This window comes from Erythrolamprus reginae, chromosome 3 (assembly GCF_031021105.1).
Source record: "Erythrolamprus reginae isolate rEryReg1 chromosome 3, rEryReg1.hap1, whole genome shotgun sequence".
NCBI classification, from domain to species: domain Eukaryota; kingdom Metazoa; phylum Chordata; class Lepidosauria; order Squamata; family Dipsadidae; genus Erythrolamprus; species Erythrolamprus reginae.
This window is the reverse complement of record NC_091952.1, coordinates 83,452,448-83,471,882: the sequence shown is the minus strand read 5'-3', so window position 1 is coordinate 83,471,882 and position 19,435 is coordinate 83,452,448. Positions and strand designations below refer to the sequence as shown.

The 19,435-nt window shown below is 40.9% G+C and overlaps 1 protein-coding gene across 3 annotated transcripts in view; it reads left to right on the top strand.

The window, feature by feature from the left end:
• Positions 1–19,435, top strand: part of KANK4 (KN motif and ankyrin repeat domains 4) — an 88,801-nt gene that overhangs the window by 23,372 nt on the left and 45,994 nt on the right. Inside the window, exon 1 of one of the 3 annotated variants that reach the window (XM_070746035.1) lies at positions 14,608–14,774. The exons of 1 other annotated variant lie outside the window; for it this stretch is intronic. The gene's annotated coding sequence lies outside the window, so the exon portion shown is untranslated. Of the gene's footprint in view, positions 1–14,607; positions 14,775–19,435 lie in introns of those variants that run through there. One more of the 3 variants, XM_070746036.1, reaches the window with a different exon arrangement.

Sequence of the window (19,435 nt, the reverse complement as noted above, 5' to 3'; positions counted from 1 at the left end):
TCAAGTGCCGATCTGTGGAGACCGCCATCTTTTTAAAAAAATTGTTTGGGGTTTTTTGTGGCATTTATTTTCTTCTGTGATGCGCAGAAGTCGAGTTTTTGGCACTGCTCATGTGTTACCATCTTATTTTCGGCTTTTTTTGGAGTGGGGAGATTTTTGGAGTTTTCCCCACAGAGCCCACAAGGTGTGTCCACGCAGCATGGGATTGAGGTATGTTAGAACACACCCCTGGTCTAAAGGCCATCGCTATAGCTGCATACACCCATATATTTAGGCAAGAAATGGAAGGAGAGAGTGGTCTTTAAGAAACGTTTTCCTGCCTAGTGTGACTCATCATCTCCCAGTTTTGTGCTTTGCATTCATAAAGCTGAAAGTTCCCACAATTTGCATTTCCTATTTGGCACTTCTGGAGCTTTAAAATAGATGTTGAAAGGACATGTTTTCTATTGTTGGGTTTCACCACTCTAACACATGCTTACACTGTCTTGGAGACACATCTCTATGGTCAGGTCGCAAATTAACTGACTAGTGTGTCACCTTTTGATGACAAAAAGGGGCATGTACTCTGCAGACTATATAAATAGTGCAGAGTAGATGACTCCTCCCCTTTCCCCTTTTTGGCCCTGCTGAGCTTCTTTCCACTTCCTTCTTTCTTCCTGTGTATTCCATTGTCCTTGGCTGAGGACACATGTGTGAGATCAATCTGAAGGCATCCTCACACATGGAAGCATCCAGAAGTTATTACTACGTACTGGAATATAAGCATTTATACCTGCATTCTGTAAATGCATGAATCAATAGAATTATAAGTAAAGATTGCAATTTATTTCATCTTTATGAAGGAGTGATCAATCATTGCTACCAAATGGGATTCTAAGCCACACAATTGATTTCTTGCCATACTGAATCCATTGCAAGTTAAGCCAGCTGAACTCGGCTAATACTAATAATATTAATAGCAACCAAATACCCAACAATCTAGATGTCATCTAACTACAATAGCTCTGGCTCAGGCAGGGGTTCCACTTACCAGCCATTACCTGTGCACTCTTCGCGACTGTCACGGGTGCACGGGCATCCGATGGGCATGCATGCGCCCATCGGTGCAAGATTTGGCTTCAGTGCATGCGTAGCAAGTGAAATCTTGTGCGAAGATGCTCGCGCGTGTGAGATTTCTGTAATTTCTGATGATTTCTTTGCTTCCATGCATGCACAGAAACAAAAAAAAAATGCCGAAAATTGGCAAAATCGTACGCTGAGAGCATTGTCACATGAGATTTCACCTGCTGTGCATGCGCAGAAGGCAGATCTCACATGTGCACTCATATGTACGCATCGAGGGCATGGAGATGTGTGCGCATCTCAATTTCTACTACCGGAACCCCGATCCCAGCCATACTGGTTGCAACCCACTACTGCTCTGGCTGATTTCACTTCGATTCTACGTAACCCTGAGTTTCTCTACAGTGATCCCTCGAGTTTCGCGATCTCGATCTTCGTGAAACGCTATATCGCGATTTTTCCACCGATGACGTCACTCTCTTCCTTCCTTTCTCATCTTTCTTTCTCTCTCTCTTTCTCTATCTTGCTTCTTCCTCTCTCACACTCTCTTCCTCCCTCTCTCATCTCTTTCTTTCCTTCTCTCTCTTTCTCTATCTCTCCCCCTTTTGCTGGAGGGCGGCGGGCGGTGGGCGGGCGAGCGGGGGCATCAGCGAGGAGCCGGGGTTTCCCCTTTGCGTGGGCGGCTGGGAAACCCCGATCTTCGTCTGCTCGCTGCTGCTGCGCCGAGCAGATCAGCTGCTGGGCAGCCGAAGGAACCTTCCCTGGGTCTTCCCCCTCTTGCTGGCGGGCGGGCGAGCGGTGGGCATCAGCGAGGAGCTGGGGTTTCCCCTTTGCGTGGGCGGCCGGGAAGACCCAGGTAAGGTTCCTTCGGCCGCCCAGCAGCTGATCTGCTCGGTAGCGCAGCAGCAGCGAGGAGCCGAATCGGGTTTCCCCTTTGCGTGGGCGGCGGGGAACGCAAACTCCACCATCTACGCATGCGCGGCCATAGAAAAAAAGGGCGCACATGCGCAGATGGTGTTTTTACTTCTGCAACCCTACATCGCGAAAAATCGATTATCGCGAGGGGTCTTGGAACGGAACCCTCGCGATAATAGAGGGATCACTGTACTGTGAAACTTAGTTTTACCTTTCCATAATATTGCATTCCATTGACTATCCAGCCTGTATCCCACCAATGGCAGTGGAACAAATTGCAACCCTCCAGTTTAAACAGTTTTAATAATTGAACCAGATGGGATAGTTTATCATCAGACGTGCCAGTTGACCTAAATAAATCATTAATTCCTCAGTTATTTTCTAGAAGTAACGACAGCAATGAATTCAGAGGGTGCTTTTGTATATTCCTAACTTTATGTGAAAATGTTGCATTTTGCTTTGCCAGCTATAACCTTTTTACTCAATGATACATGGTAGCACAAAGACGACAAAGGTTCTCTTGTGACTTTTAGTAACATATAAGACTGCCCAACCTCCAAAAGTATGATATTTCAGCTGTACATTGGGTGTACATGTTTTGGGTGGTTTTGCCAGTTTTTGTTTCTTTTGTGGTGACAATTTTGTCTGCTGTTAATCTAAATTCAGAAAACGACAGTCCTTACTTAGCCGAAGACAGAACATGCAGATTCCATTCAAACTCATCATGCAGTTAATTGTTATGAAATGTGAAGGACATATGAAAGATCACAGGCACGGAATTCTGGTTCCAAATTAATTTAAAATCTGTGCTATACTGCTATTTTAAATGAAGCCGTTCAACTATTAAAATGCTGACATCAAAAATGATTTAGGTAGCCTGATGATATGTGTATCCATGTTAAAAATAAAAAAACGAGAATCATCTCTGCTTTTAAAAGAAATGGTCTGGGAGACATCAAAGCAAGCGAGTAAAGAAAGGGGGGAAATTATTGAATTAAGAACAGATTGGCAGAGATGTATTTTTTATTTTCTTAATATTTATTATTATCTATTATCTATTTATTATTATCTATCATCTACCATCTAGCATTTATTTATTATTTATTTATTTATTTATAATTTGAATTTATATGCCGCCCTTCTCTAAAGAATAATAATATTATTATTACATATTAATATTATTAAGAAAATGTAAATGGAAGTAAAAAATCAACACAAAGTACAGTAATAGAAAAGAAAAATAAATAAATCAAAGAGAAAGGTAAAAATGTTAGAAGGAAAGAAAAGAAAAAAAAATAGGAAAGAAAAAAGATATAAAGAAGTGGTTTATAATCTTTTTAACATTAAAAAGATTTAACATAATCCTTTTAATCTGGCTTCCCTCATTAACTTTGCTTGTCAGAAGCTTCCTGGGACAGTGACAGTCCCAGCACTACAGGAAAATAGGTTGTAAATAGGTTGCCAAGTAGCTGAAATCTGGTCATATGAATGTTGCAATTGTCATAAGTGTGACAATTGGTCATAAGACACATTTTTCATTGCCATTGCAACTTTGAATGGTTATTAAGTGAATGGTACAGTATTCTATATATTCTGTTATCACAGAAATGTGATAATATCTCAGAAATAACAATGATGGTTTAAGTTTTTTCCATCTTACATTTTTAAACTTCATTCCATGTCTTAACATAGTTATATTTAAAAAAACATAGTAATCATATTCATCATATTGATCTTACCTTACTCTCAATCTTAAAACCCATTTTGTTTATCAGTTTGTTTGATCACCTACTTTCATAATTTTGAAATATTTTGTTCATTTTTTAATCCTGGTTGTTAATTTGGCTAGTGCACCAAATTTTTAAAATTTGACTATGAATGTTTCAATTTAAAGGATGTTCCAAAATGAATCACCATCACCCTTAAATTATGAATTTCTTTTAAAATCTTTGATTATCTTTATCTTTATCTTTATTTAGATTTGTATGCCGCCCCTCTCCGCACACTCGGGGCAGCTCACAGCAAAGTGGAAAAAACAGTTTATAACAAATCTAAATTTCTACTAAAAACATTTAAAAAACCCCATTTTCTAAACACGCATACAAACACACATACCATTCATAAATTGTATATGCCCGGGGGAGATGTCTCAGTTCCCCCATGCCTGACGACACAGGTGGGTCTTAAGAAGTTTACGAAAGGCAAGGAGAGTAGGGGCAGTTCTAATCTCCGGGGGGAGATGGTTCCAGAGGACCGGGGCCGCCACAGAGAAGGCTCTTCCTCTGGGGCCCGCCAACCGACATTGTTTAGTTGACGGGACCCGGAGAAGGCCCACTCTGTGGGACCTAATCGGTCGCTGGGATTCGTGCGGCAGCAAGCGGTCTCGGAGATATTCTGGTCCAGTGCCATGAAGGGCTTTAAAGGTCATAACCAACACTTTGAATTGCATAATTTGATTGCATAATTGTTTCATTTTGTCTTATAACTTTATTCAGTATTTTTCATGGACCAAAACAAACAAAAGAGGAGACAGTGGGCATCTCTATTTTATTTTATTTTTGTATCTCACAGAGCTTTGCTAGATTTCTATTAACAATTATTTGTGATCTCTGTGAAAGATTTTACCCATTTTATAAAGTTCTCTCCAAAATTCATACTTTCCAAAACCTTGAACTAGAAAGGCCAGTTCAAAGTTTCAAAGGTCTTCTCAGTGTTTAAAAAACAACCAATGCTTCTTGTTTTTCATTACGCTACTCCAAATATTCCAAAATGTCCAGCACATTGCTAACAGTCCTTTAATCATCTAGTAGATAAAAATCCACACTGATCTTCATGAATAAATTCTTGCAAAATTATTTTCAGTCTATCTGCTAGAAGAGTTGTAAACAACTTGTGGTCATTATTTAATAATGACATCAGCTTACAGTGTCTTGTTAAACAAAAGGAAGCAAATACAGTATATGTGTCCCAGGATAATGTTGCAGGATCCAATCTGGGCTGGTCACCAGACCAGAAATTTAGTTTTCCAAGCTTTCAAACTTTCCGAGCCCATCCTCAGGGAACTTCTCTCTCACCAGAATGAGTCACCAAATGTGTTTGGTGAGAGAAGTTCCTCGGGCTCTTTTATCTTGTAGCAGATCAGTTGTTTAGTCTTCTTCCACTTTATATACATTGACTAGGTTCACTTTATACTTAAAAATAAGCACTGATGTGACTTTAAAAGCTTTTTAAAGTTATGTAAACTTAACCTGTGTTTTATATATTACTCTAATTAATATAAATTGTATATTTGTATGTTAAACTGTGGTTAAACAATTGCTTAGTGCAATGTATGAACGTAAATTAGACATGCACAGCAGCAATAGAAAATATTAGAAATCATAGTGAGAACTATTATTCAACAGAATAACTTGCTCCTGGAGTTGTGGGTGATCCATCACTGGAATTTTTCAAAAACAGACTGGACAACAATTTGGTTGGAGTGGTATGAGGTCTCCTGTCTTGCACACAGAGGACTACAAGCAGCTGTTTTGCATAAAAAATACACTGCTAAAAAAAAGGGAACACTTAAACAACACAATATAACTCCAAGTAAATCAAACTTCTGTGAAATCAAACTATCCACTTAGGAAGCAACACTGATTGACGATCAATTTCATTTTGTTGTCAACTTTTTGCAGAATAAAGCATTCAATGAGAATATTTCATTCATTCAGATCTAGGATGTGTTATTTGAGTGTTCCCTTTATTTTTTTGAGCAATATAGAATTACAAATAATAGTAATAGTAGTAATAGTAATAGTAACAGTAATAAAATCTGAAGTTGTGGAATGGGTGGGTAATAGTAGCGGGTTGCTACCAGTACGGATGAGGATGCTGCACCGGTAGCGAATATTGGGCTGCACAGGCAGCTTCGGGTCCCTGGCGTGCACACACACAAGTCTGAGTGAGATTTTGCTTCTGTGCATGCGCAGGAAGCAAGGGGATATGTGTGTGTGTGTGTGTGTGTGTGATTTTGGTGATTTTTTGCTTCGGCGCATGCGCAGAAGCAAAATCTTGTTTGGACGCTGTTGTGGTTGGCTCTGGCCCAGCTCCTGCCCCAAGAAATGTGGAGGTGGATGCAGGGGAAACATCAACATGTCATAGGCCTGTTTTATTGCTGACAGAGTCAGGGAGTGAAGTTTCCTCGGAAGAAGAAGAAGGTGGAGGTGACTTGGAAGAGCGGGGCTTGGCACACAGCCCAGGAAGCCAATCTCCATGATCTTTGGTTGATTCGGATGAGGAAGTGTTAGACCCACGCAGGCGCAGACTTATGCATAGAAGAGACTAATTGAAGAAATATTACAGGAGATAAGAGAGGCCACCTTTGTTTGGGTGGGGCTCCAGTAATTAGAGCTGCTGGTATAAATAGCAGCGTGCTGGCTTGGGCCGTTGTGGAAGATTATCTGATCGTTGTTCTTCAGGACTGTGCCTTGCTATTTCCAGACTTTGTTGATTTTTCACGACTTTGAAACCAAAGCAGAGCAAAGTGTGTGTGGGAGAAGGAGGGCTGTGACGTTTCTTCACAGCTGCTAGCTAAGTACTTAAGGACTGATTAAGGGGATTGTATAGACTACCAGGTTGTTTTGGGAAGAGTGTTCTTTGCAATACAAAAAGGGTGCTTTGTTTCTTTTGAATTTTTGGGATAAAGAACATTGTTTTTGAACTTTCAAGTGTGTGCGTGTCTGAAATTTGTACCCTTGAATTTTTGGGAGACTCATACCATAGAGCCCGGCAGAACAGACGCGCACGCACATCGGAAACAAAAGCATCAGTGGTAGTGGGATCGGCAACCCTTGCTTGGTGGGCAACCCTGTTATCAGAAGTTGTTCTCCATCAAATGTTCCACACATGTAGCACCAATTAGCCAAGCCACTGTAGGAACATCTTAAAAGTTGGATAATTGTGTGGTTGATAAATGGTATCTTTTAAATCAAATCCATTACAAAGAGCATGTTCACTGGATCTGCATATTTGTTATGATTCATTTACAGTTCGCCTGCATTGCACCATCAGTTCAGAGCCACCATTCAGCGTGAACAGAGTAGCGTTTTGTCTAAGTTTGAAAAATGAAGTTCTTGCAGTATTTGGTGTGTAGACATTCATTGGTGGGTGTTGACCTTCCCTCTGAGCTACAGATTGTTGGAACCATTTGCCCGCTTGAGAAAGACTGACTTGCTTTTTTGACTGACATCCAAGTTTTTATCCCAGAGAAGTCAATGGGACCTTTGTCATTGACTTCAGTGGGTTAATGATTTACTCTTTAGAAAATGCCTCATATTTGCCAACTGATTTCCAGGACGTATTAAAGGATGCAACAAAATGAAAGAGAGAAACCTGAATCATGTTGAAAGGGAAACTTTGCAAACCTGAATCATGTTGAAAGGGAAGGTTTAATGATTTTTAAAGTTTTTTTTAAATAAGACATACATGAATCTAAGCAGGAGAGTATCTTCAAGCGAACTAATATTGTTAACAAAATCAAGCAAGCATTTGCTATGTAAGAGACAAAAATAATAGTTCTATATATGCATTATTGCCTTCATTATTTAACAATTGTTTAGTGGTGTACAGAACCCAATTCAGGGGTGAAATCCAGCTGGTACTGTAAGGTTCTGGAGAACCAGTAGCAGAAATCTTTAGAAGTTTGGAGAATAGGCAAATGTCACCTGTGTCTGTCCCCAGATTGGAGTGGGAAAGGAGATTTTGCAGTATCCTTTCTCTTGGAGTGAGTTGGGAATGGAGATTTTGCAGTATCCTTCCCCTGTCCAACCCACTAAGCCATGCCCACCAAGCCGCACCCACAGAATCGGCAGTAAAAAAAAATGAATTTCACCCTGACCCAAATGTACCGCATTGTAAATTAAAGTTCTATTTATTAAGAAGCCTCTTGTAGAAACTTTCCTCAATTGGTGCTTCCAAATGTGTGGGTACTTGGAAGAGTCATAGTTTCAACACAACCTGATATTCCAGGCTTGAGAAAGTTATCCTATATTGATCATTTAGTGCTTCTTACGATCAGATATGGCTGCTTCATCCAAAAAAAAAGAGGTCAAAAGTTAACAGATTTTCATTAAAACTGCATACATTAATATTTGAAGAGTATGCATTGTAATTACAAGAATAGTAATATACAGTGTTCCCTCGCTTTTCGCAGGGGATGCGTTCCGAGACCGCCTGCGAAAGTCAAATTTCCGCGAAGTAGAGATGCGGAAGTAAATACACTATTTTTGGCTATGAACAGTATCGCAAGCCATTCCTTAACACTTTAAAACCCTAAATTGCTATTTCCCATTCCCTTAGCAACCATTTAGTTGCTAAGTTTATTTATTAAAGTTTATTAAAAAAATATTTATTAAAAGCAGACAGAAGTTTGGCGATGACATATGACATCATTGGGTGGGAAAAACCGTGGTATAGGGAAAAACCCGCGAAGTATTTTTTAATTAATATTTTTGAAAAACCGTGGCATAGACTTTTTGCGAAGCTTGAACCCGTGAAAATCGAGGGAACACTGTATATATATATCATCCTAGGCAAGATTGTGACAGTTTTATATATCTGTTCAATTCTCACGAGCCTTCTTGGTTTGTTATCTTGGTTTGACTCTAGAATTATTCCATATCCTTTTTTGCAAACAGTTCACACGAACATTCTCATGCAGTCTTAGAATTTAACCTTTGATTATATGGAAGCTCCTTTCTGAATGCTTTTCATGGGTATTACCATATTTTATTTTGACATACCGTAATAATAGTAGAAACATTTCAGGTAAAAATTTTTGGAGGTGACCTTTCCAGAATGCTTTTAGACCAAGCAGCAATTGTACAGACGATTCCTTAAAGACTCATGAATATTTTGGTGTAATTTATTTTTAATGGGGCATATAGAAAGAGCATCTTTGCCCAAGGAAGAGTAATAATAAAGTCGACATTGTAATTCAGCTTAATTTTTTTCATTAGATTGTTTTATCCCTCCTATTGCTTTCTAAACATCTTTCATGCTGTGCCTGGTATATTTAAGATTTTCCCAGGGCAGATGTTAACTAGAAAAGAAAAGGGAAGTATATTTAATGAATGGCTACAAAAGGTAATCTGTGCAATATGGAACACTGTGTGTTATCTATTCATTTATCGAAATGTAATTTTTCAATTTCACGCAATGAACATGAATTTGGGGAAACCCTGGGAGACAGTGGAGGACAGGAGGGATTGGCGTGTTATGGTCCATGGGGTCGCAAAGAGTCAAACATGACTTAGAAACTAAATAACAACAAATTTTTCAGCTTCTAAAATGAAAGAAGAGCCTGGTTAGTCTATGGCAGCAGAAAACCAGAAAGAATCTGGAAGCATCAGTTGCGATTCACCAATTTTATAAAAAGCCAATACACTTTAGAGCATCTCATATAGAATATGTAATAACAATCGCAAAAACAACAGGGTTGGGAGGGACCTTATAGGTTTTCTGGTCTAACCCTCTGCAGGAAACCCCATACCAGGGGTGTCAAAGTCAATTTCATTGAGGGCCAAATCAAGGTTGTGTTTGACCTTGGAGAGCCAGGGTGGGTGTAGCCAGGATGGGTATGGGTAGCTCAACATCACTCATATTGGTACCTGTGATGGGCTGAGTGCTCTGCCAGCTAAATTGGGCTCCTGAGCTCTGTTTTCAGCTGTGACAGCTTCCGGCAGCCCTCTGCCATTGAAAACAGGAGGACTGCCTGCAGCACCCATAACAGGGGTGGGCTACTGCCTGGACGAGGGGGAACACAGTGGGGTAGCGAAAATGGAGCTACAACCCAGAGCACCCAATTTGCACTAAAAGATGTTGAAAGAAAATGCAGGGTGTCTTACATAAGTCACGCCCACAGTGTGGTAGTAAAAAGTTTGGTTGCCCTTCACAGCCTCAGCTGCGTGGCCTCTTGCAACCCTCTGCCAGCAAAAAAGGAGCTTGGGAGGGCCACTTGTGTCCCCTCTTGAGCTCCATTTTCACCAGCAGAGGCAGTGGGCTGGTCCTTTGCTGTTTCCAGGGCAGCCTTATAAGCCAGATCTAAGCATTCTGTGGGCAGGATCCTCTCAAAGCAGTTTACAGATTCAGTGTATTGCTCACAACAATCTGGGTCCTCATTTTACCTACCTTGGGAGATTGGAAAGCTGAGTCGACCTTGAGCCTGGTGAGATTTGAACTGCCAACCTGCAGTCAGTCAGCAGTCAGCAAAGGTAGCTTGCATTCTAACTGTGCCACCACAAATGATTGTAATTTGTGAACTACCAGTATTAGATTTGAAGATTCACAATTCTGGCTGGCTTACATTGGAAAAATGAAGAGAATCTGTGTGTCAAGACAAAACAAACGTCAATCAATCAACCAACTAGGCCTGGGAGAAGTGTCTTTTTTTTAAAGAACTTTCAGAACACGTTCAAGATGAGAGCTACAGAGATCTCTGGGAGAATATAATTTGAGAAGCAGGCACCACAGAATGGGTAGCACATATGTCTCAAAAAAAGGTAAATTCTAGCTCCAGTGGCAGATTAATAGAAAGAGAGAAGATTTGAAGCTGCTTACCTGTTCACCTGTGGAGCCTTGCCACCGGCCAACTGACCACAGAGGCCAGAAGGCAATGAGAAAGATGTGGATATGCCTATGACAATCACATGGTGTTAGATGAGTGTGGTTGCATAGCAGTAGAATGCCAGTCAGAGGTGGGTTCCTTCCCGATTCGCACCATTTCTATAGAACCGTCCGTGGACACCACCATCTCTTTTTTTGGTTATTGTTTTTTTGCTATTTTTTGCTGGGTTTTTGGCACTGCGCATGCACCGCCATTTTGGTTTTGGCCTTTTGATTTTGCTAATCTTTTGTTGTTTTTTGCTTCTGCACATGCACAGAAGCTGAGTTTTTGAGACTGCACATCTGTGCGCGCTAAGTGCATGCCACCACGTGGTGCTGCCACCATGCAGCACAGGAGGAAGTGAACCAGCAGCGAGGTAAGTTAGAACCCACTTCTGGTTCAAATGTTTAGGCAGTGACAACATTGCTAAATTTCAATTCCATGGGAGAATGGATCCTGAATTTTGTTTAATTCTGAAAGTTAGCTTATTTGCAAATTATAATGTGCAAACTGCCACAAAAATACTACTGTATTATAATTAGTATAGCATAGCATAGCATAGCATAGCATAGCATAGCATACAGAGGTGGGTTCCTCCTGGTTCACACCGGTTCTATGAACTGGTAGTAACTTGGCAGCCTGTGTCGTTAGAACTGGCAGTGACCCAGGCCTGCCACACCCCCGAATTGGCTCTCTTGGCTGCACCAGAGGTGCCACCATCTTGGTTTTTTTTTCTGTGCACAAAAACCTACAAAAAGATATTGACAAAATTGAACGGGTCCAAAGACTGGCTACAAGAATGGTGGGAGGTCTTAAGCATAAAACTTATCAGGAAAGACTTAATGAACTCAATCTGTATAGTCTGGAGGCCAGAAGGAAAGGGGGGGGCATGATCGAAACATTTAAACATGTTAAAGGGTTAAATAAGGTCCAGGAGGGAAGTGTTTTTAATAGGAAAGTGAACATAAGAACAAGGGGACACAATCTGAAGTTAGTTGGGGGAAAGATCAAAAGCAACATGAGAAAATATTATTTTACTGAAAGAGTAGTAGATCCTTGGAACAAACTTCCAGCAGACATGGTAGATAAATCCACAGTAACTGAATTTAAACATGCCTGGGATAAACATATATCTATCCAAAGACAAAGATACAGGAAATAGTATAAGGGCAGACTAGATGGACCATGAGGTCTTTTTCTGCTGTCAGTCTTCTATGTTTCTATGTTTTTTTTAGGACTGTACATGTGTGTGACATGCCTGTGTCCACGCGGCATATCAAGGAGCAAACCGGCAATGAGTTAAGCCAGAACCCATCCCTGATACTATATTAGAGTATTCTGTCCCAGCCATGAGCCCCTGAAAATAGGTCCACATTCGGATTTGACAAGAGTTAAGTGTATAATTGTAACAGTTTAGTAGCAAAGAGGTTTAAATGTTTAAAATGCATCAGCAAAGCAAGAAATAAATCCGTTCGGTCTCAACTGTTCCTTAGAGTCTTAACAGTAAATCAAACTCCCAAATATTTATCTTTGATCACCCATCTCTCATTAACATGACTCACTCTGAGTAGGCAGGAAGCCCAGAGACAAAGATTCCAGTTTCTAAAGTTGTAATTCAACATAAATGGTCCAAGAACAAGATCTGAACAGCTATCTAGTACAAGTGAAAGTTGACTTCCACACTGACTCGTCCTAAGGCTCACCCTTAAATAGCCACAAGGCCTGGCCAAGTGGTCTAGAGATCTATTCATGCAGAGACCTCCTCTTGCTCATCCACTCATGTCTTCTGACAGCTCTGCGTACTCTGGCATCAAGAAGAGGCTCCCCCTTTTCTCCTGAGTCACTCATGTGCACCTCTGGAAATGCAAGAGTCCCTGGTTGGCTTTCAGCCTCTGACCCCACATCCTTTCTGACCTACTTGCTTTCAGATTTGGGTGCCAGATACACTGGCCTAGGATACCAACCCTCACCAGTCTCTCGATCCTCGGAATCCGTGATCAGTTGCACAGGACACAGAGAACATAGAGTAGAGTAGAATATACTTAGAACATTGTTTTTTGATTAATTCTGCCGCCCCGAGTCTGCGGAGAGGGGCGGCATACAAATCTAAATAATAAATAAATAATAAATAAATAAATAAATAAATAAATTGTTTTTATATTTTGAAAGGTTGTGTCAGGACTCAGGAGCAAAAACAGACTATAAATCTAAAATATATACTTGTATAACTTAATGTATAGCTATTGCTTTATTTACCACATAAGTAATGTTAATTAGAAACATAGAAACATAAAAGTCTGACAGCAGAAAAAGACCTCATGGTCCATCTAGTCTGCCCTTATACTATTTTCTGTATTTTATCTTAGGATGGATATATGTTTATCCCAGGCATGTTTAAATTCAGTTACTGTGGATTTATCTACCGCGTCTGCAGAAGTTTGTTCCAAGGATCTACTACTCTTTCAGTGAAATAATATTTTCTCATGTTGCTTTTGATCTTTCCCCCAACTAACTTCAGATTGTGTCCCCTTGTTCTTGTGTTCACTTTCCTATTAAAAACACTTCCCTCCTGGACCTTATTTAACCCTTTAACATATTTAAATGTTTCGATCATGTTCCCCCTTTTCCTTCTGTCCTCCAGACTATACAGATTGAGTTCATTCAGTCTTTCCTGATACGTTTTATCCTTAAGACCTTCCACCATTCTTGTAGCCTGTCTTTGGACCCGTTCAATTTTGTCAATATCTTTTTGTAGGTGAGGTCTCCAGAAATGAACACAGTATTCCAAATGTGGTCTCACCAGCGCTCTATATAGCGGGATCACAATCTTCCTCTTCCTGCTTGTTATACCTCTAGCTATGCAGCCAAGCATCCTACTTGCTTTCCCTACCGCCTGACTGCACTGTTCACCCATTTTGAGACTGTCAGAAATCACTACCCCTAAATTATTAAAAATAAACCAAAGATGTTATGTCCTAGGTTTTTTTAGGTGGGAAAAAACTTGGAGCATTCATTGATTGGCCGCGCCTGGCAGCGGGATAAATAAATAGCTGCCAGGCATGGTCTGCATTGTTCAGTTCTACCAGTTGAGTTCTGTGTTGTTGTCCAGTTGCTGTTCTGTAATAAACTGCTAGTTCCCTTTTATTATTATTATTATTATTATTATTATTATTATTATTATTATTATTATTTATTCGATTTGTATGCCGCCCCTCTCCGAAGACTCGGGGCGGCTCACAACATGTAACAACAAATCATAAGTAATCCAACAGTTTTTAAAATGTTTAAAGATTTAAAAGACCCCATATACTAACAGACATACACACACGCATACCATATATAAATTAAACATGCCCAGGGGGAGATGTTTCAATTCCCCCATGCCTGACGACAAAGGTGGGTTTTAAGGAGTTTACGGAAGGCAGGAAGAGTAGGGGCAATCCTAATCTCCGGGGGGAGTTGGCCTGGCGTCCTTCTTTCTGCAAGGAAATTTAACAAAAGTAAATGTACGCAATTCAGGACGTTCACCTTGGCCGCACTCCTCCAAATGCTTATATTGGAATATAAAACCTGTCTGAACTATCTGATTTAAGACTCAGGAATGTGTTTAGAATTAGAGCAATATTTTGGAAAATAAAACAGTTTCTTTGTAAGGAAGTTTATTAGGCGAGCAAAAAGCTCTTTTAAGAAGCAGCCTTGACTTGACTTGTTCTCTCCCTTGATATTTGAATGTGGGTGGTCCTTTTGTGATCCGTAATTTATGATTAACTATCTCTTTTTTCAAAATAAAAATCCTTTTCTGAGTGAAGAATGTACAGTTATATGATTTCTTGGAAGTTTTTGAAGCTTAAAGGTTGTTTTCTACTGAGGATTTAATTAATATATCTGATAATGAGTTGCCTCTGTTCTCTATTTTCTCAGCCAGGATTCTTACCACTGTTGCTCTGTACATTTATGCATATGAATTATTCTTAAACCCCTTTGGGTTATCATCGTACTGCAAACTGTATTTACTTTTCAAACAAGGTCATTAGCCAGCTGACCCACTGGAAAAAAAACCCCTTCATCTGCCAGGATAGCAATTCTGAGAACTTCCTCGAAAGGAAAGCAGGCCCGATTCTCTTTGCTAGGCAGCTAAGAGTCTGTAAAGGTAACTCACAAGGCACTTGTCTTAATTGCAAACTTTCATTTCGGTCATTAAATGCTTAAATGGAATTGTTATAATGCAGCTGAAAATGATAGGCTGGATCAGAAAGCAGTTGCTGTAGCTCTAATGAGATGGGATTAATTTTTTAATAAGTTCCATTGGAATGGATTTATATCATGGTTTGCTTCTAGTCTGACAAGCAGTTTCTCCCTTAGGGACTATTTTAAGCATTGCTTATTCTGCATGCATTTCTTAATTCTTGCAGTCTTTCTCTTCAGAAAATATAAGTGCCATTGAATTAAGTACTTAAGTAGTGCACAAATTGCCTCTGATTCTTTGTGACTCAGTGTTTTGCTCGGATTGTATCTCGATTCTGCTTATTAGGATTCTTAAACTTGAATCTTTGGTTGTGGTATCTGACTCCTTGTTTTCTGTGGGCCTCTTTCTAGCTGGCCTCTCATTTCCCCCAAATACCAGCATTTTCTCCTGTGACTGATGAGATTACTGTTTAAGTGAAACAAAATTGTGGTCTCAGTCACTGAAGTGAGCTTAACTGAAATTAATCCTTTATATTATATCCACCTATTTTGATTTAGTACAATAGGTGTGGAACGGGACATTTCACAATAAGTGCACAAATCCTCATTTAGTGCAGAAATCTACTAGTAAATTAACTACTCTTAGCAGCCACTGCTTGACGATATCCAGCAAAAATGTATCCCCACTGACCTGGATAATTGGTTACACCGTTAACTGCTTTTACTTGTTAGCATTAGGTTGGGGAAAATGGAACTTCTGTTCAATTTATCTGGAAATCATCACATTGGAAAATGCTGTTCTAGATACATTAGGGCTCATGTGTTTGAGAGTTAGATCCTTTATATATTATATAAATAGACATTGACACGATTTTTCTTTAAGTTAACATAGTTTTAAAATGGTTGGATGATCCTCATGACAGTATATTTATTAAGAGATTCAAGGGTTCTTTTTTCTGTAAGGGCAGAGTTTTTTCCCTATAAAGATTAGAATTTTTAAAATTGTACCATCATCTTTAAAGCTAACATGGCTTCAATTTTTTCCCATTTAATAACATACTTAGGCAGATTTATTGCTTTATTTTCTGTTTGTTCCAATTGTCCCTGTTTATATATCCATTAGACTAGGAAGTTGCTCATATTCAGGCAATTTGGCTTAAAATCAAATTTCTCAGTACTGTTCTCTGCACAGAAAATTCTTCTTAGTAATACATATTTCTGGAATCCAGCAGCATAGTGAAAAGGACTTTTTTTTAGGAAAAAAAATATGAATGTTTAGATATGCACACTGAATTATTAGGGCAGCTTTAATTTAACTTGGGAACATAAATACCTACAGGATCACCTATCAGAATACCTACGGGACCGCCTTCTGCCGCATAAGTCCCAGCGACCGGTCAAGTCCCACAGAGTCAGCCTTCTCCAGGTCCCGTCAACTAGACCAGTGATTTTCAACCTTTTTTGAGCCGCGGCACACTTTTTACATTTACAAAATCCTGGGGCATACCACCAACCAAAATGACACAAAAAGACAGTAAATATTATTTATTTATTTATTTATTCAATTTTTATGCCCCCTTCTCCTTAGACTCAGGGCGGCTTACAACATGTTAACAATAGCATTTTTTAACAGAGCCAGTATATTGCCCCCACAATCTGGGTCCTCATTTTACCCACCTCGGAAGGATGGAAGGCTGAGTCAACCTGGAGCTGGGGATGAGATTTTAACTGCTGACCTTCAGATCTACAGTATTTCTACATGTATTTATACATAGAACATACAATCCCATGTAACATCCCCTTATAAATACAGTCAATCATCAATCATCCCTCCTCAAATTTATACTGTCTCATTTCTGTCTCCCCCCCCCCCCTTATATGTCTGTGTGTACTCAAACCATTTCCAAAACCAGGTGAGGGCTGGGGTTTTATTCTCTTTTATTCTTTTCAAAAACAGGTGAGGGCTGGGTTTTTTTTTCTTATTATTTGGGTGCTTTTTACCATATGCTTCAAGAATCACCTCTCTCTCTCTCTTGTTTCTCTCTCCTCTCATTCTCTGCCTCAATCATTTTCTCATTTCTCCTCCCCTTTTTATTCTCATTTCTCTCTCTCTCCTTTCCTCTTCCTATCTGTCTCTCTTGCTTTCTTTTTTTCTCTCTCTCTCTCTTGCTTTCTTTCAGTATCTCTTGCTATCTCTCTTTTTCTCTCTTGCTTTTCTTCTCTCGTGCTTTTTCTTGTTCTTTCTCTCTCTCTGTTGCTCTCTCTCATTCTCTTATTTTCTCTCTCTCTCTCTTTTCTTTCTCTCTCTCTTAGTCTCTCTCTCTCTTGTTCTCTCTTATTTTCTTTCTCTCTCTTGTTCTTTCTCTCTCTCTCATGCTTTCTCTCTCTTGTTCTTTCTCACTCACTCTCTCTCTCTTGTTCTCTCTCTTCCTTTCTTCTCTGTGGAGGCCAACGAAGGTTTCCCTTAGTTTGAATGTTCCGAGCAAGCAGCCCCTTTACTGACAGCCCGGGACGGGACTGTGAGAGGGGTGGGCGTTCCCACAGCACTTGGAGCGGCTAGCGGCCGGATCGCCAGCGCCGCTGCAGCCACCGCTGTGGAAGAAGCCGCACCCCAAAAAAGCCGGAGAGAAGGAAGGATCGGGCGGGCGGGGACAGCCACAAGTGGAAGCCTCAGCCCTGGAGCCCCCTCGCGCCCATGGCTTCTCGTCGATGTCTCTGCCTGCCCGATCCGCGGGAGTGCTAATAGCGGCGGCGGCGGGAATAGCGGGGGGGGGGCTCTTGCAAGTGGAAGCCTCAGCCCTGGAGCCCCCTCGCGCCCATGGCTTCTCGTCGATGTCTCTGCCTGCCCGATCCGCGGGAGTGCTAATAGCGGCGGCGGCGGGAATAGCGGGGGGGGGGGCTCTTGCAAGTGGAAGCCTCAGCCCTGGAGCCCCCTCGCGCCCATGGCTTCTCGTCGATGTCTCTGCCTGCCCGATCCGCGGGAGTGCTAATAGCGGCGGCAGGCAGGAGCCCCCACCCCGCTATTCCCACCGCCGCCGCTATTAGCACTCCCGCGGATCGGGCAGGCAGAGACATCGACGAGAAGCCATGGGTGTGAGGGGGCTCCAGGGCTGAGGCTTCCACTTGCAGGAGCCCCCCCGCTATTCCCGCCGCCGCCGCTATTAGCACTCCCGATGCCACAAGTGAAAGCCTCAGCCGCTGCTATTGCCATCCCGCCAAGTCCCAAGCTCACCTGCTGCAAAGAAAGAAGGCACGAAGAAGAAAGGCGCGAAAATGAAGGTGTGAAGAAGCAAACCGGGACACTCAACTTCCGGTTTGGAAGCGGAACTTCACGGCACACCTGACCTTGTCTCGCGGCACACCAGTGTGCCGCGGCACAGCGGTTGGGAAACGCTGAACTAGACAATGTCACTTGGCAAGGCCTAGGGAAAGAGCCTTCTCTGTGACGGCCCTGGCCCTCTGGAATCAGCTCCCCCCAGAGATTCGTATTGCTCCCACCCTCCTTGCCTTCTGTAAGAGTCTCAAGACTCATTTATGTTGCCAGGCCTGGGGCCATTAGACTTCTGCCCACCGGCCAATGAAAGTTATGCGGGTTAGTGGATTGAATGGGTATGAGTGTTTTTATGGTCTTTGGGTTTTTAGATCATTAGTTATTAATTGGATTCAACATGTTATATATTGTTATTTCATATGTTGTAAGCTGCCCCAAGTCCTCGGAGAGGAGTGGGATAAAAGTCCAATTAATAAATGAAATAATAAATAAATAAAAGATGAAGGGGCTGACATCAGAGATGGAGTTTTAAAATTATTAGATTGTGAAAAAGAACTGGGAAAGAGAATGGCAATGGAGATGTAATGGTTGGTGATTCAGATGGTTGTAAAAAAGGTCTGGGTGCGAAAAATTAATTATTGGCTTTAGTAAATAGCAACAATAACTGGTAACCCTGAAATGAACTGGAGGGTATTACACCATTAAACCTTTGTTTTGTTCTTGGGATCGCGAAGTGGAGAAGAGCATCATCTGGAGAAGTATGTAAAAATGAAAAGAAGGACACATTGTGAGACAAAAACTGCTCTTCACGGATGATCCCTCAGGAATGGAAGATTATGGGACATGAAAAGTGTTATAAACCAGAGAAAAGCCATGATCCAATTTGGCTGACAGAGGGAATTATACCTCTTCTTGATTCTAGACAGTAGTATTTAGAAACACAGCACGTATACTGTATTTTTTGGAGTATAAGACGTATACGTTTTTTGGGGGGTAAAAAGGGAAAAGAATCTGCTTACCAGGTATTCATCTGGCTAGCGTCCTTAGTCTGGTCAGCTTCAGCACATTATTTTATCCCATGGTTAGGGCTTTAAAAAAACCTTATTTGGAGAGAGTAACAATGAAAGAGCTTGCAAGCCAGCAAGAGCTGGGAAAGTCATAAGCACCTGGTTAGGGCTAGAAAAAAACATTCAGAGCAAGTAGAGCAATGAAAAAAACCCTGCAAGGACTTAGGGTTTGAAAAACATTCTTGCAAAGAGTAACAATGAAAGAGCTTGTAAGAGCTAGGAACATTGTTAGCACCTGGTTAGGGCTGGAAGGAAACATTCGGAGCTAGTAAAGCACTTAAAAAAAAC